The sequence below is a fragment of the Enhydra lutris genome, unplaced genomic scaffold (genome assembly GCF_002288905.1).
Source record: "Enhydra lutris kenyoni isolate GAN:26980312 unplaced genomic scaffold, ASM228890v2 scaffoldscaffold4, whole genome shotgun sequence".
Classification (NCBI taxonomy): domain Eukaryota; kingdom Metazoa; phylum Chordata; class Mammalia; order Carnivora; family Mustelidae; genus Enhydra; species Enhydra lutris.
Window position 1 is genome coordinate 31,998,581 of NW_019154088.1, and position 18,226 is coordinate 32,016,806.

Consider the following 18,226-nt stretch of genomic DNA (forward strand, 5'->3'; position numbering starts at 1 on the left):
TATAACCTAACAGATGGCTTTAAAAATGTATTAAATCACAAAAACAATATGCCCCTGTTCCAATTTAATATTAATAATGTTTTCTTTGATCACAAGGAAAACAATTCCAAGAAGGAGTCTAGTACCAATACAGGTCTTTGGCTTGCATTTTAAATTTAAATTTTAAGACTTGCCTCTGCTTTCTTCCTTATTTTAGAGGGAGACCTGGTGCAATTTCTTCTAGTCCTTGGGCTTAGAAGGGCATTTTAATTTATTTGATGTTTTTTGACTACTTTGCTCTGTGTCCCAGATTCATAATTAACAGGAAAAGCTTATCGCTTCATGGGCATCTCTCTCTCTCTTTTTTGTAATAAATTCATTAGGTTAACTCTACTTCTATTGTGTTGAAGACTGTGACAAGCTAGTGTGATTTATCTAATGTCTGTAAGCAAATTGTACACCCCTGTGATGTGCACAAGAACTTTCCAGGAATCAGGGTATAGCCTGTAGGACTACATTTCTGAAGGAGATCATTTATTTCCTGTTGAGTCTGTAGGTTGTTAGTCTGATGCAGCTTTGGCTCCTTATAGGATGATATTCAAATTAGGCAGATGGAGGAAGACCTGACTCGGGTGGAAGTCTTCTCTCATTTGACTGACATGTATAGCTGCATAGCATGGGCAAATCCAGCCGAGGACCTACTGTATGGAGGGACTATTCTGTGCTGGAAATCTTTACACATGTCATCTCCCTGAACTTAATATGCAAAATGACTATAACGTGGTTATTCTTAGTCCTCTTTAGAGGTAAGGAAACTGAAAGATAGCAATTCAACAGCTTTTCTGTTTACACGTTCTAGTACCTGGAGGACCCACAATTCCAAAACCTACCTCTAGCTGATTCTCAAGGCTCTGATTTTTAGACATCGTTGCTCTAGGACCAGTCAGTCTTTAGAGGGCAGGTGACTTCCTATTAGGAGAAGCAACTCACCACAACTGATTTCCCAGCAAAAATCGGGCTTCCTGGGTTCCATTCCAATGATTGCTTTTCTGCCCTTCATTATGTTGTGCACTCTGGCCCTCTTCACACCGTTTATCACTTTCTTCTTGCTAGTTTTCTTCATTGGTCCCAAATCAGGACTTTTCCTGGTTTACATCTCCATGGTGAGTCATTCATTATGCTCCTTGGCGGGCTATATTTCCTCCATTTGCCTTTATATGTAAACGTCTCCCAGTTTCCTGTTCCTCTTCCAGCCTTAGGCTAGGTGGTCTCAGTTTTTTGAGGTTTTATCTGCTACCTAGCTGCACAGGGCAAGTCTGTACTCCTACCCTGATTTTCTTTCTAGAGTTCCAAGTGCATTCATTCAACTCTGTACTGTGCCTTGTGCCCTAATTTACCATAGGCATCTCAAATTGAAAATGTCTAATGGTAAACTCAGTATCCTGTAAAATCTATTTTGCCTCTTTTGTTTGCTAGCTCAGTAAAAGAAATCACCATCCACCTTAGCCTTTCAGTGTCCACTGGATACATAGGTAAGATGTCTGACACTCCCCAACCTCATTCCCAAGACTGAAGCCCTTCTTTGTAGTCCCACACCAGTCTGATACATTTTTTTTTTTTAAATTACCTGTTCACTTGTCACCTTCTTCATGCCTCTTATCTCTGTATCCTCAAGGCCTAGTATAATGCCTGGCATACAGTTGGTACTCATTAAGTGAATGATATTGAATAATGGCTTAATATTTCAGGAGAATCAGTCTTTGAGGAGACCAGTCATAAAGCTGTTTATAAAGCTACATAATACAATAACTTTGTTTAGCTACCTCTTTGCTTTTTTCAAGCAGTGGAAAAAACACTAAGCAGCCTACATAATCAGTGACTTTTTTTCATTGGTCAAAGTTCTGGAGGAATTATCAAATATGAAATGATTCAGAACTTGATTATACTTCATAAATGTCAAATGTATGGAGAAAACTCCTTGCATTGGATCTTAGTCATTGTGAAAACCTATGGAAGTGCTGTATTTATGGACTATGTCAAGAGATGCTCTAATCCTTCTGGGAACTTTGGAGGCATCTTTACAGGAAACCAGTTTTAGACTAACCCAGTCTTTATATCTCCCCATTTCTGGAAAGATATTAAAAATATGCTGGCCAGGAAAATTCAGATTAGGGGACATGCCAAAAACGTCTATTAATAGGGAGTATGCTTTTGACCTTGTTCTTCTTCACTGATAGGTAATTTCCTTTCCAACCCTATACACTACAGTTGACATAGGAATTGGAAAATAACCCTGTTTTGAAATTACTTAATGCTTGTCTTTGCTTTGTAATTTGTCTGCCTCAGTTATTTATGAGATGATAGTCCTGCTAGTGTTGTTTATAGGTGGTACTCCTAAGTATAGTGAGAATTTGGAAATACATCATATCTGTGAAACTATTCATCCTCGCTTAATTTACCTATCCTGAAATAATAGAGAAGTAAATGCCCAATCTCTTTTTTTAGTAATATTATAATTATCACGGTAGAAACCAGATCAGCCAGACTAGAGTGTTTCTTGATCATGGACTGTTTGAGTTGGAAGGATTGTGTGAAATCATTTAAATTGTATTTTTTCAAGGCTGTTTTGCCAAGGGGCATGTTAATTTCCTTCTTTTCCATGATCCTAGTTTTTGTCTTCAATGTTGAGCCAACTTTCTCATCCAGAGGGGGGTTGGTGGTGGGGGGGGGCGGGGGGGGCTCAGCCCCATTTGCCCCTACTACACATAAACACCTTCAAATGTGAATTTCTGAAGATTGTCTGTTCTTCATCTTCGAAGGCCAATTTCACAGTTACAGGTCTTTGTCTCCTACTTTCCCAGTGCCCTGTGTGATATCTCTCGCTAGGTGCGAGCAACTAGATAAAATTCATTGAGGACATGTGGTTGACTGATTAACACACTGCAAGAGGTTTTCATACCTGTGCTTTACAAAGTCTCGGGCCAGTAAAGGGAGTTACTGTTAGTTGTAAAGAAAATACGATGCCCTCAAAGAGAGCTGCTTTTCAGTCCAAAAGGGTAAGTAGAAATCATTTGTTTGAGGTAAATCTGTCCTATGGAGATAGGAATAGTTTTGTAAAATCACTCATAAGAAGTAGATTTCCTGTTTCTTTAAAACAAGAATGAACAGATTACTATAGGCTTTACTTGTAGATTTCTATTTAACCATTTAACATTTGTCAAAATATAGTTAGGTAAATTTCAGTGAATTTAAATCCCTTAATAACAACGAACCTTATCCATTTTGACCACAGAAATTGGTTTAATAAGCAATGCATCTAATCATAGGAAAACTTTCTCTTTTGGGGGGGTGAGTATAAATAAATAATTTCACTCATTTGGAGTGGATTGTAATTATTTTGATTGATTTTGTTTTCATAAATTATGAATAGTGACTGATCCAATTTAAATCTAGGAAATGGTGAATTACCAGTAATTCTACTAATTAGATTTTAAGATCTACCCCAAGTATTATCAATTTCAGTTTGCTCATAATTTTGTGATGAATTAGGATATAATCCTGGGAGACCCTTTCAAAACAGATTCATTTTGTTTTGCTTCATACTGGCCATTATAATTTTTTGTTTGTTTGTTTGTTTTAGAAAAACACAAACCTGCAGATAAATATGCTGTAATCTGCTTCTGCTCAACCTGAGTGTATACGTTAACTTGATTTTCTTCAGAATCAAAGGCAATTTAATTTGGACTTAAATATTAGTTCATTATATGATACTCTTGGCTTTATTTTTTCTAACATAATTTTACTGTCAATTTTGTTTGTAAGGCAGGCACTCTCCAGATTGTATTTTGAAGGAATGAGTGACATGTGAAACAAAAATTATGGAAATCTGTGGTGGATGTCTTTCAGAGGTCATTTAGTCATTGTCCTTGTTTTATAGATAGGAAAGCAGGTCCCTAGAAAGTAAGGGGACAAAGAGAATTGAAGGCTGGCTTGAGTTCATAGATGGATTCTTCCTCAAACATGGTGTCAAACATTGGTTTACATTGGTGCTAGAGATCATTTCAGAGGTTCCTAGTCTGCTTTCTTTCTTAACTGCTGGGCACCATCCCCAAACATGACCTCTTTCCTTTCTCTAATCCCCTCTAGCTCACTCTTCCCTTCTCCACTAAGGGATGATCTTCCTCATTCCATCTCCTTCCAGAGACTAAGGTATCAGGCAGGACCATCTCAGCTTCCTGCTTCCATACCTGTGGGTGTAGCTTTCTGTACTCCCACCCTCATACCTACCCTTGTTTTACCACGTTAACCACTGTGTTCTCCAGGCGTTGTGTCTTGGTCCCTGAGTTAGTCCCCCTCTTCTGTAATTCAGGCTTCCTCTCTCCTATGGTAACTAACCACAGCACTTAGCTACCTCCTTGGGCCTCAAGACAGTCCTAAAATCCAGAGCTGCTAGTGAAATATTTGTATCCAGGACATCTAAAGACTTAAATTTATTCCTCATTTGACTAAAAGCTGTGTCTACATTCACGTGTGCTGATGGAGTTGCTTTTCTGCTCAGATGAAGAATAAATTATGCCATGGGGATAGATCAATTTTGGAAAATGGTGTAAGGAACATTCAAGTTCTCAAAATGTCTTCTGTTGGTTACCACTAAGTGTGGCTCTTTTCTAATATCTGTCATTAACTGGTCACTCCAGGGAAAGATGACTTGCCACAATTGAAGAAGTTATTCTCATTTGCTTGTTCCCCAAAATAAAAGTGCTATTTCATTTATATGTATAAATGAAATAGCACTTTATATATATATAATAATAAAAATAATAAAAATATTTTTTTTTTTTTCCTTGCTATTACAGTACAAAAGGAAGAAGGCCACAATCTTTTGTCAAGGGTAGTGGCACTTCTTGAGAGTAGGAAAGAAAATTGAGAACAATCAGTTCATTATTTTTATTGTTGCTGTTATTAAGGTCCTTAGAAAATCAAGAAGGTTAAATTGACTGGCTAAATAGTATATCAAATTCTTGTAAGGAAGTTGTAGTCATTTCAAGTGGAGATGGTGTTGTATTTTAGGACTAGCTTTTATACCTGGCTCTTTGTCCTTCCTATTTGGGTAAAACGAATGTAGGTGGACCTATGATAAACTGAGAACAGAAAATTTCCCAAGTGGTTGATGAGAACTGTACTCTCCATTGAGGTGATGAAATGTACACATGAATTACCTCAGTGTTGTGAGTGTTCATAGGACCTGACCTGATAAAATAGGGCATGTTGATTGTATCTTCTCTCTCATCCTAGACCTTTTGGGTCATCCTCATTTTTCCTCTCTACTTCACTGTGTTTCGTGTCTTATGTGAACGAAGGAAATGCTCACCTTTCTTGCTCTTTAAATAGCTCTAGTTCTGTTACATTCAGGAAAGGATGGCCTGCAGTTGGGGATTGGATTTTTCTGCCAGTTTGTGGAGAATCCTGTCTTTCAATCTCCAGACGCAGAGTTTGAGCTTCATTGTTCCTAGCTCAGTTTTTTCTAGACACCAATTCCAATTTTATCTCCTGTTCCTTCATTTCATTTTTTTTTTACCTTGTAGAAGGGAGTACAATAAAAAGTGACAATGACCACTCATTCCTACTGTTCCCATGTATAAAATGGTGCTCAAGTTAAACTACCCACCAGATCTTTGTCTCACCGATGGAATGGAAATATGGTTTTTACTTCATGATTTTACTTTAAAAAAATCCATAATTGCTTCTCTTTAATCTATGCTAGCTCTTAAACAGATGAAATGGGCAAAACACAAACCTGAATACACCTTTAGTTACTATTCAGTCACTCTGATAATTCGTGTTAAGGAACACATGTGCTAGGCAACACTCATGAAATGTTTTGGCAGGGGCAGCAGTTAGGGGGTGGGGGATAAATATTTTAAATGTAAACAATATAAAAAATTTTATTTTTGTTCTCTTTATTTTTAAAGGGAAGATTCATACCAAAGTGGATTAGATTAAGTAAGATCGTGAAACATTGTCTATTGAGTTTCAATGTTAGAATGATCTATTAAGGGGCTCCTGGGTGACTCAGTTGTTAAGCGTCTGCCTTTGGCTCAGGTCATGATCGCAGGGTCATGGGATCAAGCCCTGCATCAGGCTCCCAGCTCAGTGGGAAGCTTTCTTCTCCCTCTCCCACTCTCCTTGCTTGTATTCCCCCTCACTGTGTCTCTCTCTGTCAAATAAATAAATAAAATCTTTTAAAAAAAATGATCTGTTAATGATGATTCTCAAAATGTCATGGCAGATTCCTAGTGCTAGTGATGAACATAAAAATAAAAATTTATTAATCAGATAACACCCAGTTTGACCCTATCTATGTATTGATTTTAAGCTACTAAGATAAATAATAAGCTGTTCTTAATTATAAATAAAAAACTTTAAAATATATATAAATTAAAAAATTTAAAAAAATAAAAAAAATATATATATACATATATATGTATATATATATATAAGTAAACAGTAGCAACTTAACCATGAAACAGAGTGATGACTCTGATGGAGTAGGTGAGATATAGGAGCAAAGATATAGAAGCACAGAACAGGAGGGGAGCCTGGACACAGAGCCACTGAACCTAGTGGGTCACACAGTTTGAGAGCCAAAAGCCTATTGTATGTGTGGTTACTTTGTTGGCCCTGGGAACCTCAGTGTGCGGCCATCTTCCTTGCTTATAAATTCTTTCCAAAGACTAGTGTCCGACTTTTACATCTCTTTAACCCAAACACCACTTTTCCCTAAGGACTAACCTTAGTTCTTTTATTATGTGATGAGATCCTTAGGTCCTTTTGTTTGCACCTTGAGAGAGTGAACCTAGATTTTTGAACATCTGGTTATGATTTGTTAGCATGGACTTAAATGAGCTAAACAAATCTTTAAAAGAAAAAACAATTGCTAACTGTTCAACTTTTGTTGCCATTGGTGGGTTAGGGGAGCAAGAGGAGGTTAAGTTTAGCTGACATTCATGTGTTCTTTTTATTCTAGATTACTACTCAAGTCTCCATCTTGCCCTAAAGTAATGAGAAGTCTGCCCACACACTTGTATATGGAGCAGCAGGACTCAAATTAAGTTTCTCTTTTCTCTTAAGTTAAATCACTGCTTCAGTTTTCTACCATTATTTCAGTCACTTTGACTTTAAATTTGAGAGCATTACTAGCAGGTCACTCTCAGTAACATTTAAACTCTGAATTGGTTTTTATCTATACTCAATTTCAGATTTATTCTTCTCTGTCTCTGGCCAACAACAGTTTGTCTTGGCCCTCCTGTCTGTACATACCAAGTACACATCTAATCTCTCTAACTTCTTCCTCCTTCAATTAGTATCCTAACCAATTTCCACGGAGGGGCATTGGGTGGAGGTATCATTTTCCTTTTCAGAAACCCACCACCGCTGCATCTGCCTGTTGAGTGAAGACAGTTCAGGTTTACTTAGAGTTGGTAATCTCATGTTTGTAGATATCCACAAAGCCCTTTAAAGTTTTACGGTGGTTTTTTTTTCCCCCTAATTGAAGTATAATTGAGATATGTTGTATGATGTTCAGGTATACAAAGTGCTTTGACATTTGTATAGTTATGAAATGATCATCACAGTAAGTCTGTTTACCATCTGTCACCACACATAGTTACATTTTTTTTCTTGTGAGAAGAGCTTTTAAGATTTACTTTCTGGGGGCACCTGGGTGGCTCAGTCAGTTAAATGCCTGCCTCTCGAACTCAGTTCAGGTCTTGAGCTCAAGATCATGAGTTCAAGCCCTTGCATTCAGCTCCACACAGGGTGTGGAGCCTACTTCAAAAACAAAACAAAACAAAAGAAAAAAAAATTCTTAGCAACTTGTAAATGGGCAACACAGTATTTTTGACCTTTGTTGGTTTGCTGGACATTACATCCCTATAACTTATGTATTTTGAAACCCATTGGAGGGTGGATTGTATTACTCCTCTTTTAAACATGGAGAAACTAGTACAAACACATCTGCTATCAGTCTCCTATATACCTTTCCCATATTTCTCTTCCCACTTGGAATACCATCCCACCTTTCTTCTGTTACTCCCAGCACTAGCAGTTCTTCAAGAAGCCCCACCAATTGTCATCTCCCGAGTGAAGGTTTCTCTAATTATTCTCTGTAGCTAGCAGTCTTTGTTCCTCTTCCTGAGTTGGTTGTATTTGCTCAGTAAAACATTGTGTTTAATCAGATGGACTATTTATTTGAAGAAAACCCAGCTCCCTAAGCTCTTATTTTTAGATTCCCTTGTTCCTTTCTTTTTTTTTTTTTAATTTGTTTATTTGACAGACAGAAATCACAAGTAGGCAGAGAGGTAGGCAGAGGGGCGGGGGGGAAGCAAGCTCCCCGGCGAGCAGAGAGCCCAACGTGGGGCTCGATCCCGGGACCCCGGGATCACGACCCGAGCTGAAGGCAGAGGCCCTAACCCACTGAGCCACCCAGGTGCTCCCCCTTGTTCCTTTCTTAATGCATTTTTGTTTTGTTTTGGGGACTTTGGGGTTGTTTGTTGGCACCCTGTAAGCTATTCTAATTGTCAAATTGGTGTTAGGAATTGGGACAAAGATTATACTAGGGTCTACTAGATACTTAGACCAACTCTAATCTCTCATGATAAGATACATCCATTGTAACATGTATTTAAGAGAGTAACTTTTCTCTCTCTTTTTTTTAAAGATTATATTTATTTATTAGAGAGAGAGAACAAGCAGTGGGGAGGGGCAGAGGGAGAAAGCGAGAGAGAGAGAGAGAGAGAGAGAGAGAGAGAGAAGCAGACCCCCTACTGAGCAGGACCCGGAGATCATGACCTGAGCCAAAGGCACATGATTACCTGACTGAGCCACCCAGGTGCCCCTAGGACAATAACTTTTCTAAGAAGCATTTGTGCCAGTAAGCTCCATGCCCAGTGTGGAGCCCAGTGTGTAGCCCAGTGTGGGGCTTGAATTCATGACCCTGAGTTTAAGACCTGAGCTGAGATCAAGAGTCAGACACTTAACTGAGCCATCAGGCATCACAAACAACGTTTACTTTTTTATGTTCATTATTCACAGTTTTAATATTGCATTTAAGCATTTTCCTCAGCTTAATATAAAGTAGAGGTGGTATTTTGGTATTTTGAGGCTTTCAGGTATTCAGAATCTAAACCTGGTTAGTAACTGGCAAGTTAACATTTCATCATAATACCAAGTTTGACATAACAGTTTTAGATGTCAAAGTAATTTTCTTGCAATATACTTTTTTCCTTGTAAGAAGTTAGGTAGTTTTAGTTCTATTCTAAAGTAATGGACTTTGAAATTCAGACATCATTTTATCCTAAAGCAATGCTTGGAAATAGTGGTGGTATCTATCTTATTATAGGAATTCTTGGCTCGTGGGCTTAGCAACAATCATGCGGAGTTCCTGCTTGCCTTGAGAGCAAGGAGAGAAGTTTTGGAAATGTGCAGTATTTGGTAACAGGTAATGAAGCAGAAAGTTCAGCTCATCTGGAGTTGAAAATAAACTACTAGCTAGTCGGGGCGCCTGGGTGGCTCAGTGGGTTAAAGCCTCTGCCTTCGGCTCAGGTCATGATCCCAGGGTCCTGGGATCGAGCCCCGCATTGGGCTCTCTGCTCAGCAGTAAGCCTGCTTCCCCCCATCTCTCTCTCTCTGCCTGCCTCTCTGCCTGCCTCTCTGCCTATTTGTGATCTCTGCCTGTCAAATAAATAAATAATAAAATCTTAAAAAAAAAAAAAACCTACTAGCTAGTAGTTTGACAGAAAGAGAAGGATTGGCCTTAAAAATGGCTGAGTTCTCTGCTTTGTTTTAAGCTAGACATATTCCAAAGGTCTAAGTAAAGAGAACAATTTTTAACAAGTTGAAGAAAGGCATCTTTCCTTTCAGCTCAGGTCATGGTCTTAGGGTCTTGAGATCAAGCTCTGTATTGGGTTCCATGCTGGGAGCCGGTTTAAGATTCTCTCTCGCCCCCTCCCTCTGCCCCTCCATCCCTCCATCTCTAAAACAATAAAATAAAAACACCTTCATGCCTCTCCTCTTATCATGCTAGATGTTGTAATTAGAAATTAATCCTGGGAGAAGTTTTTTGCCTAATTTAGTGTTTCATAGTTAAATTATAAAGACGCGCTGTGCTTCCTAAGCCAAGAAATAGAAGTGTAGTGATATGATTCCTCTTTTTATGCCATTGTTTTAGCTTTCCTTCAAGTTCAATATAGAACCAGATGGATTACACGCAGAGCATGATAAAGTTGATTGATTGAGCAGCTTGCCAGGACCTGAAAGGTCATATTTTCACCTTGATTCATTGAAATTAGGTAGGCACACAATTTAAGTGATTTCAATCAAATCATGATGAAATGTTAAAATTGTTACCTTGGACATATTTAATGACAGTAAAACATTGCCCATTTTCACTTTGCCACAATCATTCATGGCATTTGGTTAGATTTTTTTTTTTTTTTTTGATTTACAGATTCATCAATTCAATAAAAATGTTCTTCTAATTTGTAAGGGAAATATCCTATGGAGACCAAAACAAAAATTTTAGTTTTTAAATGGAAATAATGGAGCGTGGTTTGTTAAAAAATGATTTGAAAAGGTAACCGATTTGAGAATGACATAAGGCACACGAGAGAGCTGTTTTTAATTAAAATAAAGCTGAACACTTGCATTTAACATGGTACACTATGATGTGTGGATTATTAATGGCCTGTATACACACGTGTATGATTTAACTAGATTTTACTTGAAGAGGTAGATTTAATTAGAGGACTTAATGTCTGAAAAGGTAAAAGGAATGTTTGAGAAATGGATGAAATTTGTCTTGCGAACTCCCTCTGCTGAGCTGCTGTCTGGCCTCCTTTCTTTTAGTAAATTCCTTTCACACAAGAAGCAGGAACGAGAGAAGGTGCTCAACCAAAGTTCATTTCCTTCTTTTCCCTTTCCAGCCTTGAGCCGCAATAGCGGCTTTCCCCATGACTCCCTGCTTTGTCAGGGCTCTCTGGTCTTCTTTCTCAGAGAATCCCTGAGAGGCCCAGGGTAGATCTAAGGCCTCCAACTACCGTAGCCTGGTCCCAACTTCTGTTACTCCTTATTTGTTCCTAGCATTTTTCTCTGTGAGTTTCTCTTGATGAGTGGTCATATTTCTTGAGTGAATATGGCAAAGAGCCTAGTGGAATGGCAGACACAGCTTCCATGACCATGGCAGCCATGACCATACAGCCATCACTGTATGGACCTCTGGGGTGGTTCCTAGAAACAGGCCCTTCCCTACTGTACTTCAGAGGAGCTGCTCTGATGGGGAAGATACTCAAGCCTAGTCCCATGGCCAGCATCTTTAAGGGGATGGAAGCAAAAGGCCATTTCTAAATCAGATGCTAGGATTAGCTTAATAATTCTGGTTTCTGAATATAAGCCTCAGATTCTGCCACTGAACTCATTGGTCTTATTTCGAAGAACTGTAAAGCAGATGTAATAAGTATGGGACTTGACACAACTTACCTCTCAATTTAGTAAGAGTGCTCACTCCTCCGTAGAGTTTTCTTAGGGAATCTTATTCTCCTCATTTAAGTCTTCTACCTATGGATGTGCCAGTCTCTTTTCTATGTTAACAAATTTTCCCTTTTCAGTGTTATTTGCTAAAAGCAAGGGATTTCTTTCTTTCTTTCTTTCTTTCTTTCTTTTTTTTTTTTGTAATAGCAAATAAAGTACAAGCGAACATTGACTGTGCCAGACTTTGTTTAAGATGTTCATGCATACATTCTCATAACAGCCCAAGTAAGGAAGTCCTGTTTTTATATACTGGAAAAAAGTGAGGTACAGAGAGAGCAGTAACTCACCCAAGGTAAATCATGGGGCCATGCAAATCCAAGAAGCATGACTCTGAAACCCAAGTCTCTTATATTCCACAGCTGTCTTTATTTTTTTTCCTACTTGAAATATGAAAAGAAGACAATATATTGGCTCTCTGATGGTCTGTCATTAGATTCTGTTGTTTGACACCCTGAATTATTTCCTTTATTAATGGCATTTCAAAGAATGGTGCATTTTAGACCACACACACACACACACACACACACACACACACACACTAGTGCTACCTTAAAGTATATTATGTCAGAGGCTAATGTGGGGGAATTATAAGCAAAATGCAATACCTTTTCTGAGAAGTCATTGTATTTCCCATTCTTGAAGTTCATTTTTAAAACATTTGAAATTAAAGAAGATTACCTGTCTAAAACAATGTAAAAGATGAGTTAAGTACACAGTCTCCTTTTTATATCTGATAGACACCAGTGACAGGGTATGTTTTAATTTCTGGATAGGAGGACAAGTTCTACAACTTTGAATACCTGAAAATAAGAATTGCTAGGTCAAAATTGTCCCTCCCCACCTTTTAAAAATTTTTTTTGGTGGGATTCAAACAGAATAATTCAGACTGAGGGGAGAATCCATCTAGGTTCTAAGTCTCATAAGAAAACATTCTCATAAGGGTCCTCAACACTAAGCTAAAAGCTAGTTTCCTCTTCAGCTATAATTGCCATTTTAGGAAGCTTCAGAAAAATGCAGAGATGAAATAGAAATATTAACTATAAAAATCCCTACAATTTAATGACTGCCTAACATGAATCTACTATGTTGCTGTGTACCTTATATACAACTGACCCAGTGATCTCATTTTACAGATGAGATGAGAAAACTGAGGCTCAAACAGGTTAAGTGACTTGATCAAGGTCATTTAGCCAATGGCCAGCCAGGATCTATCTAGACCCCTTATCTTCCCATCTAATGTGATCCTAAAGGACTCCCCAAGGGAATCTCAATTCTTTTTGCAGAATACCGTTAATGGGTTCTCGTGTGTTACAGACTCTTAGTACTTTAGCCACTGCAGATATTTGCATTCCTATTCTGGGGATTGTCAACACTTCTTAGTGATCATGGTTAGAGCTATATTAGAGGACTGTTAAGAGAGTTAGTGGGTTTAAAAATTCTCTCTCTTTTTCTGACCAAAAGAGACACATTTGTAATATCTGACTTAGGAAGGTAAAGAATTGTTTGGGATGGGTAATTGCCAGCTTGACATTTGTTATTATGACTTTGTCATTTTTACCCTGTAGTTTATGAAATCTGCTATTGTATATTGCCCAAAGGCTTTAAAAAATCAATGGTTGCATTTGAAAGCATATAGAATAAAATAAAATAAATGCCACAATTCACATTGTATAATTTTAAGACTTTGGGGAATCTGAGCATACCAAGGTCAGGCTATTCCTGGGGTAGTAAGAATACTAGAAGATATTGCTTCCAGCTCATTGTACTTTCTATATATTTTATGGTGTGAATTTTACTACACAAATGTACAAATGAGAATATATTAAAGGAAAGTATACAGATAGATTTTTTAAATTTAATGTGCTGAGGTAGTGTCACCAGCGTTTAAGCGTCTTGACTTATGAGAGGCCCGTAGACATCTGTTGTCTTTTCTGTCATCTCATCAAAATGTAGAAAAGAGAATTAAGAACAGGGAGGAGCTATGTTTGTTAGACTTGAAAGATTTTTGTAGGCACTCCAAATGCTTATGAAATCTCAACCATGAAATTAAGCTCTTTTTTATATGCCTTTATAATATAAGCCAACATTCTTCTTCATGAAGGTAAAATAGAATTTATTGACATATTCTACTGGAGTTTGTCTCACTAAATAAAAAATTTCAAAATAAGATGGAAATAACTTAGGAGACTTTTTTTTGTATCTAAAAAATTAGATTATAACTATCCTAAACTGGATTACTGGTTTCCAAAGGCCAAAATCTGCATGTATAATTCATTTTAATGCCACAAAACACTGTACCTGGTGTTGGACATGCACAAAAGAGTGTTAATGATGCAGATTGAGGTGAAGTGACCAAACCTGAGTTTTATGATTCTTGGTTACTCTATGCCTACGTGATCTGGAGCCAGTCATTCTTACCCTACTTTCTTTCACTGCTATGAAGAATTTAGCATTTTCTTGTCCATTCAAAAAGTTGTGTTTTACTTCCTATGTGTGCCTGAGATAGCATTAAAAAAATGTAAAACATGATTCTTTAAAAAAAAAAAAAATGCAAGGGTGCCTGAGTGGCTCAGTCAGTTGGGCGTCCAACTCTTGGTTCTGGCTCAGGTCATGATCTCATGGGTCCTGGGGTGGAGCGACCCTGCAGCGTAGAATTCTGTGCTCAGTGAGGAGTCTGCTCGAAGATGCTCTCCCTCTGCTCCTCCCCCCCACTTGCTCTCTCTCACACTCCCTTTCTGTCTCTCTGAAATAAATGAATCTTTAAGATTTTTTTAAACATGACTTTTAATATTTTTTAAAAAGATTTTATGTAGGGGTGCCTGGGTGGCTCAGTTGGTTAGGCAACTGCCTTCGGCTCAGGTCATGATCCTGGAGTCTCGGGATCAAGTCCCACATCGGGCTCCCAGCTGTATAGGGAGTCTGCTTCTCCCTCTGACCTTCTCCCCTCTCATGCTCTCTCTCATTGTCTCTCTCTCAAATAAATAAAATCTTAAAAAAGAAGATTTTGTATATTGAGAGAGGGAGAGCAAGTGAGAGAGAGAGAGAGCACAAGTGGGGAGGAGGGGCAGATGGAGAGAGACAGCAGCAGACTCCCTACTGAGCAGGAAGCCCGATGAAGGGCTCAATCCCAGGATCTGGGGATCATGACCCTAGCTGAATGCCTACTGAGCCAAACAGGCACCCTACTCTTAATAGTCTCAATGGTTCTTTTCTCCAGCTACTAAGTTTCAGAATACCTGGGGATAAGAGGTTTGCCAAAAGACATGTGTATCTTATGTGACCTTGGCCCAGATAGATGATTTAAACTCCCAGCAACTTTTGCAAATCTAGCACCTTCTCTTCCTTGTCTAAGAGACAAGGGTGCCTGGCCCAAGGACTGCATGCCAACCGTAGGGTAATGCCAGGTGTTCGAATCCACTTGTCTCATTGGTTCTTTTCTTTCTTTTTGCCTTTCTTTTCATGTAGTTGTTTTTCTTTTCCAGCTTTGAGTTAAAATTGGCAGAATTGTAAGAGTTAAACCATACAGTATCGTTATTTGATATACATTGTGAACGGATTCCTCCCATTGAATTAACACATCTGTCACCTCACATATTTACATTGTGTGTGTGTGTGTGTGTGTGTGTGTGTGTGTAAGAGAGAGAGAAAGAGAACATTTAAGTTCTAATCTTAATTTCCATTTTTCAAAACCGTGTTATCAACTATAGCCACAGTGTTGTACATTAGATCCTCAGACCTTACTTACTTTTAACTGAAAGTTTGTACACTTTTACCCACTTACATGTAGAATCTTTAAAATTAGGTCAAATTCATAAGAAATAGGGAGTAGAAAAGGGGCTGGGAGTGGAGAAAATGGAGAAGTTGGTAAAAGTGTACAAACTTTCACATGCTATCTCTATGTACAATATTTTGTAAATAAAACTAATAATATCGTAAGACATAATTATATAAAATTATCAAGTCTTTGAGATAGAAGAAACCTTTGTTCTTACAGTTGCTTACGGTTCATGTTGTCTTCATTGCTGCTTAATGAATGTATCTTTGATGTTTCCTTGTCAGGGATTTCTGTTTCTCTTTTATCCTATATCTATCTATCTAAAAATATAGGAGATACATCATATTCATATATATATATATATATATATATATATATATATATATTTCCTATACACAAGTATATATGTGTGTGTGTGTATGTATAAACTTTTCATTTTAAATATATAACCTCTCTTTTACTGGTATACAGATTTGCTTCAGCTTTTTTTTTTTTCTTCTAGGTTTCCATCAGCAATTTATCAGTCAATTATGTTATGCCTATAACTGTAATGGTGCACTGTAGGAAAGCTCCCAAAATATATTTGGTGTAGTCTACCCTCGAGGAGCTCAGGAGATTGAAGAATTTTCTCAGTTTTTTTTCCCTTCCAGTCTAGGTCATGGATATTGGAAAATTAAAGGTCATTTGCATGTATTTAAGTCAAAGGAGAACATTGGTATTCCCTACTAGAATATTTACTATCCCTCCCTTTATTTCCTCTGAGAGAGAGAGATGGGGGAAGAGTCCTGGAAGGCCTATGCCCCTGTAATTTATACCTATGCTTGATATCCTTACTGATTCCCTTAAAGTGAAAGGTCATGACAGACTAATGTTTTCTTGAAGTCATGGTGGTGAACTTGAGATTTATTCCATTCACTCATCCAGTTGCCTAGCCTGGTAATGCCTACTAAGACCTTGATATGTAAGACCCTAGAAAACAGAGACTGATTTTATTTAAAATGTTCTATCATAAAGTGCACCGAAATTTTTCAAATAAAAAGTAGCTCAAATCTGTTGAATGGTTATTCACTGTAAGTTTAATGAAAGCTCTTTATTTGTATGAAAGTTTAATCCACATAAAAACCTTCTAAATTGGTATCTTATTGTTTTCCTCATTTTGTAGATGAGGAAACAGAGGCATGGGCAGGTTCTATATCTTTCCCAAGAGCTAATTTCTAGTGAAGTTTCAGGGCTGGAATTTGAATTTGGTCAAGGGTGGGTCTTGAGCCCATACTCTAAACCACTGTCCTTTGAGAAGAAGCTAAACGTTCTAATCAGAGACACACAAACAGATGCTTTGATTTAGAGGGGTTCAAATTACTGATCTATGTCACTTAGCAGTTTTAAGTTCCTGTCTCAGATAATTATTGAGGAAATGCAAAAAATATTTAGGCTATTTGGAATGAATTAAGATACAGAAGGTGCCAGCCCATGGGAATGACTTAAGAATGGCCCCTGATGTGCAAAAGAATCACTGCCAATGTCAGAAAGCTTTATTCATATTTTCATGTCTTTATCTTAAGGCATTCACCTGTTAAGTTGCAAAATACCTTAATATATAGGGAGATATGGTGTAATATTCATTCAAGTAGAAACTTGCAGAACTACATAAGTTAGAAAGTGTCAAAAACCTTACCAGAGGTGTCTTAGGTCTGGTTCTCTGGAAACAGAGCTTGAGATGGGATTCTTGTGCAAGTCATGTGGAGAGAGGGTGCTCTCAGATGAGGCAAGCTGAGGACACAACAGGGAAGGACAGCCTTAGTCGGGTCCTATGGGGGCCTCTGAAACAAGAATTCTCCATATGGTTGAGAAAAGGGGCTGGCCTTTCGTATACCAGATAAGTCAGTGTCTTGTCCCCCAACCACTCATCTCTCCCCCCAGCCACTGGGTATAACCTCCCAGGCATTTCCAGAAGATTTGACTCCCGGAGGTTGAAAATAATTATCCGGAGGTTACCCCCTGTGAATAATTGGTAGTTACATTCATGGCACATGGGGAATGAGTGAATGATTCTATAAAGGGGAAGGTGGTGGGGAGGTATGCCAATGCCATCTACCACAAAAGAACAAAATATTGAGAGAACAAAGAAGAAAAAGATGAATTCTACCTAGTGGAGATGTAGTTTTTAGTCATTAACAACATAGTATAAATAAGGACTCAAGAATTAAATTTAATAAAGCATTCTATGTCTGTGAGAGAGAGAGAGAAAGAGAGAGAGATCATTAAAGGGAAAAGGGGGATAGATTGGGATTACCTACTTCGAAAATGGGATTTGGTATTTAAAAAGTTTATTTATTTATTTATTTATTTAAATAATTTATTTTTATTATTTAAACTATTTAAAAAGTTTAGTTATGTATATTTTTATAAATCATTCGTCAGAGTAGGACCAATGAATGTTGGTTTGATGGCTAGATTAGTTACATGTTTTTCTCCCTAGAAGACTATAATTTAAAAATAGCTTTGTATCTCTTTGTTATTATTGCTTATATAATAACTTTGTGGCCTTAGCCTATCAAGCACATGCCACAGACATGAGTTTTCATTTGACAAGCTGCTGTATAGTTGAGAGTGTCCTCTCTGTACACCTCTCAGGTCAACCAGTTTGAGCGATAAATACCTTCCTGGAGGGCATGGTAGGCAGGGATGGAGGTCATTGGAAATATACCCTGGGAAGCTTTTCCACCAGCCTTATAGATAACATGCCTCAGAAAGGATAATCTTTCCATCATACTACTGACATAGAACTTTGGAGCCCAGATACTTGTTGAAAAATATCTGATTTTAAAAATTCCTCCATTGTTTGCTAGCTCTACCATCTGGTTCCACAATTACCAAAGCACTATT

At 37.8% G+C, this 18,226-nt stretch overlaps 1 protein-coding gene across 1 annotated transcript in view; it reads left to right on the plus strand.

Annotated features, from left to right (window-relative positions):
• The window catches only part of LOC111138999 (neuronal PAS domain protein 3), an 847,735-nt gene that overhangs the window by 292,121 nt on the left and 537,388 nt on the right, over positions 1-18,226 (plus strand). The window lies entirely within an intron of this gene.